Raw genomic sequence first — 12,234 nt, forward strand, 5'->3', positions numbered from 1 at the left:
TTTAATCATAATCATAAACGATTGTTGGAACTATATAAATGCTATTTGTCCTGGAGTCTTCCTTCTTGAATAATTTTTTGTTTTCCTGGAGTTAATATCTTTTTTTGTTTTGTTTGCAAGTGTCTCACTCTCAAATTCTGCTCCATTGTGTAAATAGTTTCATAATATATTAACATATATTAGAATCTATCAATTTCATTTTCTTGAAGAAATCTCTTCTGGAAACTACTGGGTGTTCTCTCACTGCTCTGCAGTTGTCCCTCAGAGATTTCACTCCAAGAATCATATTGGGGATTTCTTTTCTCTTCCTTGTGTCAGCTCCCATTGCTTGAACCCCGTGTCTTCCTCTTTCTGGGTTTAGTCCCGCAAAATGGATGAGATATTACACTTCTGGGGGGAAAATGTCTTTATTCTACCGTCACACTTTTTTGATGATTTAGCTGCTTGCTAAATCTTAGATTAGAATTATTTATTCAGAATGATGCTGCTCCACAGGTTTTTCACTTTCATTATTGCTGGTAAGAAGATCAAAGCTATTCTGATTCTTTTACATTCCTGATAAACCTTTTCCTCTTCTCCTCTCTGAAAGCTGAAGAGCCTCCATTGTTCTAAACTTTTAAGAAGACTTGGATAGATTTGAGTCCTTCAACTGCTGGATCCATTTAAAAGTGAAACTTGGGCCGGCGCCATCTTGAACTGTGTCAAGTACAGCGCTTGTGCACATGGTCCCACGCTGAGGTGTCGGCGCAGCCGTTTTGTACTCAAGTGCCAGGTGCAAGGCCTCTGCACACGGTCCCCTACGAGCAAGTGAAACTAGATGGAGCACAGAGGAAAAAAGCTCTTCAATTATACTTTCCGAGGAGCCGGAGGAAGATGGCGGAAGAGTAAGAGGCGGAGATCACCTTCCTCCCCACAGATACATCAGAAATTCATCTACACGTGGAACAACTCCAACAGAACACCTACTGAACGCTGACAGAAGACCTCAGACCCCCCAAAAGGCAAGAAACTCCCCACATACCTGGGTAGGTCAAAAGAAAAAAAGAATAAACAGAGACAATAGGATATGGACGGGACCTGCACCAGTGGGAGGGAGCCGTGAAGGAGGGAAGGTTTCTACACACTACAAGCCCCTTCGCGGGCGGAGACTGCAGGTGGCGGAGGGGGAAAGCTTCGGAGTAGTGGAGGAGAGCACAGCAACAGGGGTGCGGAGGGCAAAGCGGAGAGATTTTGGCACAGAGGATCGGTGCCCTCAGGCACACACCAGCCCGAGAGGCTTGTCTGCTCGCCGCCGGGGCGGGCGGGGCTGGGAGCTGAGGCTCGAGTATCGGCTTTCAGTCGGAGCGCAGGGAGAGGTCTGGGGCTGGCGGCAGGAAGAGAGCCTGAAGGGGTTAGTGCTAGCCCGGAGGGAGTCCGGGGAAAGGGTCTGGAGCTACCGGAGAGGCAAGAGACTTTTTTCCCTTTTGTTGCCTGGTGCGCGAGGAGAGGGCATTCCCCTCCCTCCCCTCTGCCTGAGTGAGCCAGAGACCCCGAATCAGCGGCTCCTTTAAACCCGTCCTGCCTGAGCGAAGAACGGACGCCCTCCGGCGACCTACGCGCAGAGGCGGGGCCAGGTCCAAGGCTGAGACCCGGGAGTTGTGAGAGCAGAGACAGGGAAATCTCTCTGGGCAGCCTCGGAGGCAGTGGATTAAAGCTCCACGGTCCATTTGATGTGCCCTGCGTCTGTGGAGTGTATGAATGGACAGCGAATCATCCCAAATTGAGGAAGTGCACTTTGAGGACAAGATTTAAGACTTTCTCCCCTTTTTACAACGAATTATCCCAAATTAAGGAGGTGGACTTAGCAAGATTTCAGACTTCTCGCCCTTTTCCTCTTTTTACAACGAATTATCCCAAATCGAGGAGGTGGACTTGGAGAGCAAGATTTTTGATTTTTCCCCCTGCTCTCTTTTTGTGAATGTGTATGTGTAATCTCCTGTGTAAGATTCTCTCTGTATAGCTTTGCTTCCACCATATGTCCCAGGGTTCTATCGGTCCGTGTTTTTTTTTTTCAATAATTACTTTTTAATTTTAATAACGCTACTATATTTCATACTTTATTCTATTTTACTTTACCTGCTCTTTCTTTTTTTCCTACCTTCCCTTCCTCCCTCCCTCCCTCTGCTCCTCCTTTCCTTCTTTCTTTTTCTTTTCTTCCTCCCTCCCTCCCTCCTGTCTTTCTTTCTTTCTTTCCTTCCTCCCTCCCTCCCTCTCTTCTTCCATTCACTCTTCCTTTTGCTTTCATTCCTCCCTCCCTCCCTCCTTTCTTTCCTTCTTTCTTTCCATCCTTCCTCCCTCCCTCCCTCCTTTCTTTCTTTCTTCCTTCCTTCCTTCCTTTCTTCCCTTCTTCCTTTCTTTCCCTCTCTCTTTCTTTCTTCTACTAATTCTTTCTTTCTACTTTTTCTCACTGTTATTCTGAGCCGGGTGGATGAAAGGCTCTTGGTGCTGCAGCCAGGAGTCAGTGCTGTGCCTCTGAAGTGGGAGAGCCAACCTCAGGACACGGGTCCACAAGAGACCTCCCAGCTCCACATAATATCAAGCAGCAAAAATCTCCCAGGGATCTCCATCTCAACACCAGCACCCAGCTTCAGTCAATGACCAGCAAGCTACAGTGCTGGTCACCCTATGCCAAGCAACTAGCAAGGCAGGAACACAACCCCACCCATTAGCAGAGAGGCTACCTAAAAACATAATAAGGCCACAGGCACCCCAAAACACACCACCAGACGTGGACCTGTCCACCAGAAAGACAAGATCGAGCCTCAACCACCAGAACACAGGCATTAGTCCCCCCCACCAGGAAGCCTACACAACCTACTGAAACAACCTTAGCCACGGGGGACAGATACCAAAAACAACGGGAACTACGAATCTGCAGCCTGCAAAAAGGAGACCCCAAACACAGTAACATAAGCAAAATGAGAAAGCAGAAAAACACACAGCAGGTGAAGGAGCAAAATAAAAACCTGCCAGACCTAACAAATGAAGAGGTAATAGGCAGTCTACCTGAAAAAGAATTCAGAATAATGATAGTAAAGATGATCCAAAATCTTGGAAATAGGATAGACAAAATGCAAGAAACAGTTAACAAGAACCTAGAAGAACTAAAGATGAATCAAGCATCGATTAAAAACACAATAAATGAAATGAAAAATACTCTAGATGGGATCAATAGCAGAATAACTGAGGCAGAAGAACGGATAAGTGAGGTGGAAGATAAAATAGTGGAAATAACTGATGCAGAGCAAAATAAAGAAAAAAGAATGAAAAGAATAGAGGACAGTCTCAGAGACCTCTGGGACAACATTAAACGCACCAACATTTGAATTATAGGGGTTCCAGAAGAAGAAGAGAAAAAGAAAGGGACTGAGAAAATATTTGAAGAGATTATAGTTGAAAACTTCCCTAATATGGGAAAGGAAATAGTTAATCAAGTCCAGGAGGCACAGAGAGTCCCATACAGAATAAATCCAAGGAGAAATACTCCAAGACACATATTAATCAAACTGTCAAAAATTAAACACAAAGAAATCATATTAAAAGCAGCAAGGGAAAAACAACAAATAACACACAAGGGAATCCCCATCAGGTTAACAGCTGATCTCTCAGCAGAAACTCTACAAGCCAGAAGGGAGTGGCAGGACATAATTAAAGTGATGAAGGAGAGAAACCTGCAACCAAGACTACTCTACCCAGCAAGGATCTCATTCAGATTTGATGGAGAAATTAAAACGTTTACAGACAAGCAAAAGCTGAGAGAGTTCAGCACCACCAAACCAGCTTTACAACAAATGCTAAAGGAACTTCTCTAGACAAGACACACAACAGAAGGAATATACCTACAATAACGAACCCAAAGCAATTAAGGAAATGGGAATAGAAACATACATATCAATAATTACCTTAAATGTAAATGGACTAAATGCTCCCACCAAAAGACACAGAGTGGCTGAATGGATACAAAAACAAGACCCATATATATGCTGTCTACAAGAGACCCACTTCAGACCTAGAGACACATACAGATTGAAAGTAAGGGGATGGAAAAAGATATTCCATGCAAATGGAAATCAAAAGAAAGCTGGAGTAGCAATTCTTATATCAGACAAAATAGACTTTAAAATAAAGACTATTAGAAGAGACAAAGAAGGACACTACATAACGATAAAGGGATCGATCCAAGAAGAAGATATAACAATTGTAAATATTTATGCACCCAACATAGGAGCACCTCAATACATAAGGCAAATACTAACAGCCATAAAAGGGGAAATCGACAGTAACACAATCATAGTAGGGGACTTTAACACCCCACTTTCACCAATGGACAGATCATCCAAAATGAAAATAAATAAGGAAACACAAGCTTTAAATGATACATTAAACAAGATGGACTTAGTTGATATTTATAGGACATTCCATCCAAAAACAACAGAATACACATTTTTCTCAAGTGCTCATGGAACATTCTGCAGGATAGATCATATCTTGGGTCACAAATCAAGCCTTGGTAAATTTAAGAAAATTGAAATTGTATCAAGTATCTTTTCCGACCACAATGCTATGAGACTAGACATCAATTACAGGAAAAGATCTGTAAAAAATACAAACACATGGAGGCTAAACAATACACTACTCAATAACGAAGTGATCACTGAAGAAATCAAAGAGGAAATTAAAAAATACCTAGAAACAAATGACAATGGAGACACGACGACCCAAAACCTATGGGACGCAGCAAAAGCAGTTCTAAGGGGGAAGTTTATAGCAATACAATCCCACCTTAAGAAACAGGAAACATTTCGAGTAAACAACCAGACCCTGCACCTAAAGCAATTAGAGAAAGAAGAACAAAAAACCCCCAAAGTTAGCAGAAGGAAAGAAATCATAAAGATCAGATCAGAAATAAATGAAAAAGAAATGAAGGAAACAATAGCAAAGATCAATAAAACTAAAAGCTGGTTCTTTGAGAAGATAAACAAAATTGACAAACCATTAGCCAGACTCATCAAGAAAAGAAGGGAGAAGACTCAAATCAATAGAATTAGAAATGAAAAAGGAGAAGTAACAACTGACACTGCAGAAATACAAAAGATCATGAGAGATTACTATAAGCAACTCTATGCCAATAAAATGGACAACCTGGAAGAAATGGACAAATTCTTAGAAATGCACAACCTACCAAGACTGACTCAGGAAGAAATAGAAAATATGAATAGACCAATCCCAAGCACTGAAATTGAAACTGTGATTAAAAATCTTCCATCAAACAAAAGCCCAGGACCAGATGGCTTCACAGGCGAATTCTATCAAACATTTAGAGAAGAGCTAACACCCATCCTTCTCAAACTCTTCCAAACAATATCAGAGGAAGGAACACTCCCAAACTCATTCTACGAGGCCACCATCACCTTGATACCAAAACCAGGCAAGGATGTCACAAAGAAAGAAAACTACAGGCCAATATCACTGATGAACATAGATGCAAAAATCCTCAACAAAATACTAGCAAACAGAATCCAACAGCACATTAAAAGGATCATACACCATGATCAAGTGGGGTTTATTCCAGGAATGCAAGGATTCTTCAATATACGCAAATCAATCAATGTGATACACCATATTAACAAGTTGAAGGAGAAAAACCATATGATCATCTCCATAGATGCAGAGAAAGCTTTCGACAAAATTCAACACCCATTTATGATAAAAACCCTGCAGAAAGTAGGCATAGAGGGAACTTTCCTCAACATAATAAAGGCCATATATGACAAACCCACAGCCAACATTGTCCTCAATGGTGAAAAACTGAAACCATTTCCACTAAGATCAGGAACAAGACAAGGCTGCCCACTCTCACCACTCTTATTCAACCTAGTTTTGGAAGTTTTAGCCACAGCAATCAGAGAAGAAAAGGAAATAAAAGGAATCCAAATTGGAAAAGAAGAAGTAAAGCTGTCACTGTTTGCAGATGACATGATACTATACATAGAGAATCCTAAAGATGCTACCGAAAAACTACTAGAGCTAATCAATGAATTTGGTAAAGTAGCAGGATACAAAATTAATGCACAGAAATCTCTGGCATTCCTCTACACTAATGATGAAAAATCTGAAAATGAAATCAAGAAAACACTCCCATTTACCATTGCAACAAAAAGAATAAAATATCTAGGAATAAACCTACCTAAGGAGACAAAAGACCTGTATGCAGAAAATTATAAGACACTGATGAAAGAAATTAAAGAGGATACAAATAGATGGAGAGATATACCATGCTCCTGGATTGGAAGAATCAATATTGTGAAAATGACTCTACTACCCAAAGCAATCTACAGATTCAATGCAATCCCTATCAAACTACCACTGGCATTTTTCACAGAACTAGAACAAAAAATTTCAAAATTTGTTTGGAAAAACAAAAGACCCCGAATAGCCAAAGCAATCTTGAGAACGAAAAACGGAGCTGGAGGAATCAGGCTCCCTGACTTCAGACTATACTACAAAGCTACAGTAATTAAGACAGTGTGGTACTGGCATAAAAACAGAAAGATAGATCAGTGGATCAGGATAGAAAGCCCAGAGATAAACCCACGCACATATGGCCAACTTATCTTTGATAAAGGAGGCAGGAATGTACAGTGGAGAAAGGACAGCCTCTTCAATAAGTGGTGCTGGGAAAACTGGACAGGGACATGTAAAAGTATGAGATTAGATCATTCCCTAACACCATACACAAAAATAAGCTCAAAATGGATTAAAGACCTAAATGTAAGGCCAGAAACTATCAAACTCTTAGAGGAAAACATAGGTAGAACACTCTATGACATAAATCACAGCAAGATCCTTTTGGACCCACCTCCTAGAGAAATGGAACTAAAAACAAAGATAAACAAATGGGACCTAATGAAACTTCAAAGCTTTTGCACAGCAAAGGAAACCATAAACAAGACCAAAAGACAACCCTCAGAATGGGAGAAAATATTTGCAAATGAAGCAACTGACAAAGGATTAATCTCCAAAATTTATAAACAGCTCATGCAGCTCAATAGCAAAAAAACAAACAACCCAATCCAAAAATGGGCAGAAGACTTAAATAGGCATTTCTCCAAAGAAGATATACAGACTGCCAACAAACACATGAAAGAATGCTCAACATCATTAATCATTAGAGAAATGCAAATCAAAACTACAATGAGATATCATCTCACACCAGTCAGAATGGCCATCATCAAGAAATCTAGAAACAATAAATGCTGAAGAGGGTGTGGAGAAAAGGGAACACTCTTGCACTGCTGGTGGGAATGTGAATTGGTACAGCCACTATGGAGAACAGTATGGAGGTTCCTTAAAAAACTAAAAATAGAACTACCATATGACCCAGCAATCCCACTACTAGGCATATACCCTGAGAAAACCATAATTCAAAAAGAGACATGTACCAAAATGTTCATTGCAGCTCTATTCACAATAGCCCGGAGCTGGATACAACCTAAGTGTCCATCATCGGATGAATGGATAAAGAAGATGTGGCACATATATACAATGGAATATTACTCAGCCATAAAAAGGAACGAAACTGAGCTATTTGTAATGAGGTGGATAGACCTAGAGTCTGTCATACAGAGTGAAGTAAGTCAGAAAGAGAAAGACAAATACCGTATGCTAACACATATATATGGAATTAAAAAAAAAATGTCATGAAGAACCTAGGGGTAAAACGGGAATAAAGACACAGACCTACTTGAGAACGGACTTGAGGATATGGGGAGGGTGAAGGGTAAACTGTGACAAAGCGAAAGAGAGGCATGGACATATATACACTACCAAACGTAAGGTAGATAGATAGTGGGAAGCAGCCGCAGAGCACAGGGAGATCAGCTCGGTGCTTTGTGACCGCCTGGAGGGGTGGGATAGGGAGGGTGGGAGGGAGGGAGACGCAATTGGGAAGGGATGTGGGAACAGATGTGTATGTATGACTGATTCACTTTGTTATAAAGCAGAAACTAATAAAAATAAAGAAAAAAAAATAAAATAAAAATAAAAAAATAAAAGTGAAACTTGGGTCATTCAACTGTGAAAAACATTCATTTATTTTTTTAAACATTTTTATTGGAGTATAATTGCTTTACAATGGTGTGTTAGATTCTGCTGAATAACAAACTGAATCAACTATACATATACATATATCACCATATCCCCTCCCCCTTGTGTCTCCCTCCCTCCCTCCCCATCCCACCCCTCTAGTTAGTCACAAAGCACTGAGCTGATCTCCGTGTGCTATGCGGCTGCTTCCCAATAGTTATCTATTTTACATTTGGTACTGTATATATGTCCATCTCACTCTCTCACTTCGTCCCAGCTTACCCTTCCCCCTCACCGTGTCCTCAATTCCATTCTTTACATCTGCGTTTTTATTCCTGTCCTTCCCCAAGGTTCTTCATAAAGATTTTTTTTAAGATTCCATATATATGTGTTAGCATACGGTATTTCTTTTTCTCTTTCTGACTTACTTCACTCTGTATGACAGACTCTAGCTCCATCCACCTCACTACAAATAACTCAATTTCGCTTTATGGCTGAGTAATATTCCTTTGTATATATGTGCCACATCTTCTTTAGCCATTCATCTGTCGATGGACACTTAGCCTGCTTCCATGTCCTCGTTAATGTAAATAGAGCTGCAGTGAACATTGTGGTCCATGATTCTTTTTAAAATATGCTTCTCTGAGAGTACATGCCCAGTAGTGGGATTGCTGGGTCGTATGGTAGTTGTATTTTTAGTTTATTAAGGAACCTCCATACTCTTCTCCATAGTGGCTGTATCAATTTACATTCCCATCAATAGAGCAAGAGGGTTCCCTTTTCTCCACACCCTCTCCAGCATTTATTGTTTGTAGATTTTTTGATGATGGCCATTCTGACTGGTGTGAGATGATATCTCATTATAGTTTTGATTTGCATTTCTCTAATGATTAATGATGTTGAGTATTCTTTTGTGTGTTTGTTGGCACTCTGTATATCTTCTTTAGAGAAATGTCTATTTAGGTCTTCTGCCCATTTTTGGATTTGATTGTTTGTTTTTTTGATATAGAGCTGCATGAGCTGCCTGTAAATTTTGGAGACGAATCCTTTCTCAGTTGCTTCATTTGCAAATATTTTCTCACATTCTGAAGGTTGTCTTTTTGTTTTGTTTATGGTTTCCTTTGCTGTTCAAAAGCTTTTAAGCTTCATTAGGCCCATTTGTTTATTTTTGTTTTAATTTCCATTTATCCAGGAGGTGAGTCAAAAAGGATTTTGCTGTGATTTATGTCATAGAATGTTCTGCCTATGTTTTCCTTTAAGAGTTTTATAGTGTCTGGCCTTACATTAAGGTACTTTAATCCATTTTGAGTTTATTTTTGTGTATGGTGTTAGGGAGTGTTCTAATATCATTCTTTTACACGTAGCTGTCCAGTTTTCCCAGCACCACCTATTGAAGAGGCTGTCTTTTCTCCACTGTATATTCTTGCCTCCTTTATCAAAACTAAGGTGACCATATGTGGGTGAGTTTATCTCTGGGCTTTCTGTCCTGTTCCATTGATCTATATTTCTGTTTTTGTGCCAGGACCATACTGTCTTGATTACTGTAGCTTTGTAGTATAGTCTGAGACAGGGAGCCTGATTCCTCCACCTCCGTTTTTCTTTCTCAAGATTGCTTTGGCTATTCAGGGACTTTTGTGTTTCCATACAAATTGTGAAATTTTTGTTCTAGTTCTGTGAAAAATGCCATTGGTAGTTTGATAGGAATTGCACTCAATCCGTAGATTACTTTGGGTAGTATAGTCATTTTCACAATTTTGATTCTTCCAATCCAAAAACATGGTGTATGTCTCCATCTATTTGTATCATCTTTAATTTCTTTCATCAGTGTCTCATAGTTTTCTGCATACAGGTCTTTTGTCTCTTTAGGTAGGTTTCTTCCAAGGTATTTTATTCTTTTTTTACAATGGAAATGGGAGTGTTTCCTTAATTTCTCTTTCAGATTTTTCATCATTAATGTATAGGAATGCAAGAGATTTCTGTGCATTAATTTTGTATCCTGCTACTTTACCAAATTCATTGATTAGCTCTAGTAGGTTTCTGGTAGCATCTTTAGGATTCTCTATGAATGGTATCATTTCATCTGCAAACAGTGACAGCTTTACTTATTCTTTTCCGATTTGGATTCCTTTTATTTCTTTTTCTTCTCTGATTGCTGTGGCTAAAACTTCCAAAACTATGTTGAATAATAGTGGTGAGAGTGGGCAGCCTTTTCTTGTTCCTGATCTTAGTGGAAATGGTTTCAGCTTTTCACCATTGAGAATGATGTTGACTGTGGGTTTGTCATATATGGCATTTATTATGTTCAGGTAATTTCACTCTATGCCTACTTTCTGGAGGGTTTTTATCATAAATAGGTGTTGAATTTTGTCGAAAGTTTTTCTGTTTCTATTGAGGTGATCATATGATTTTTCTCCTTCAGATTGTTAATACGATTTATCACATTGATTGACTTGCATATATTGAATAATCCTTGCATTCCTGGGATAAACCCCACTTGATAAGGGTGTATGATCCTTTTAATGTGCTGTTGGATTCTGTTTGTTAGTATTTTGTTGAGGATTTTAGCACCAATGTTCATCAGTGATATTGGCCTCTAGTTTTCTTTCTTTGTAACATCTTAGTCTGGTTTTCGTATCCAGGTTATGGTGGCCTTGTAGAATGAGTTTGGGAGTGTTCCTCCCTCTGCTATATTTTGGAAGAGTTTGAGAAGGATAGGTGGTAGCGCTTCTCTAAATGTTTGATAAACTTTGCCTGTGAAGCCATCTGGTCCTGGGCTTTTGTTTGTTGGAAGATTTTTTATCACAGTCTCAATTTCAGTGCTTGTGATGGGTCTGTTTATATTTTCTCTTTCTTCCTGTTTCAGTCTCAGAAGGTTGTGCATTTCTAAGAATTTGTCTATTTCTTCCAGGTTGTCCATTTTATTGGCATATAGTTACTTGTAGTAATCTCTCATGATCCTTTGTATTTCTGCAGTGGCAGTTGTTACGTCTCCTTTTCCATTTCTAATTCTACTGATTTAAGTCTTCTCCCTTTTTTCCTGATGAGTCTGGCTAATAGTTTATCAATTTTCTTTATCTTCTCAAAGAATGAGCTTTTAGTTTTATTGATCTTTGCTACTGTTTCCTTTGCTTCTTTTTCATTTATTTTTTATCTGATTTTTATGATTTCTTTCCCTCTGCTAACTTTGGGGTTTCTTTGTTCTTCTTTCTCTAATTGCTTTAGATGTAAGTTTAGGTTGTTTATTTGAGATGATTCTTGTTTCTTGAGGTAGGATTGTATTGCTCTAAACTTCCCTCTTAGAACTACTTTTGCTGCATCCCACAGGTTTGTGTTTTCCTTGTCATTTGTTTCTAGGTACCTTTTGATATCCCCTTTGATTTCTTCAGTGATCTCTTGGTTATTAAGTAGTGTATTGTTTAGCCTCCATGGTTTTTTTTTTGTTTTTTTTTTGTTTTTTTTTGCGGTACGCGGGCTTCTCACTGCTGTGGCCTCTCCCGTTGCGGAGCACAGGCTCCGGACGCGCAGGCTCAGCAGCCATGGCTCACGGGCCCAGCCGCTCCGCGGCATGTGGGATCTTCCCAGACCGGGGCACGAACCCGCGTCCCCTGCATCAGCAGGCGGACTCGCAACCACTGCGCCACCAGGGAAGCCCTAGCCTCCATGTTTTTATATTTTTTACAGAATTTTTCCTGTAATTGATATCTAGTCTCATAGTGTTGTGGTTGGAAAAGATACCTGATATGATTTCAATTTTCTTAAATTTACCAAGGCTTGATTTGTGACCCCAGATATGATCTATCCTGGAGAATGTTCCATGAGCACTTGAGAAGAAAGTGTATTCTGCTGTTTTTGGATGGAATGTACTATGAATATCAATTAAGACCACCTTGTTTTTTTTTTTTGAACATATTGAGAACGTTTATAATTTTATGCCTTGTTTTTTTTGTTTTCTTTTTTTTTTAATTTCTTTTTTATTAGTTTCTGCTTTATAACAGAGTGAATCAGTCATACATATACATCCGTTCCCAGATCCCTTCCCTCATGCATCTCCCTCCCTCCCTCCCTCCCCATCCCACCCCTCCAGGCGGTCACAAAGCACCGAGCTGATCT

This window comes from Hyperoodon ampullatus (assembly GCF_949752795.1).
Source record: "Hyperoodon ampullatus genome assembly, chromosome: X".
NCBI lineage: Eukaryota > Metazoa > Chordata > Mammalia > Artiodactyla > Ziphiidae > Hyperoodon > Hyperoodon ampullatus.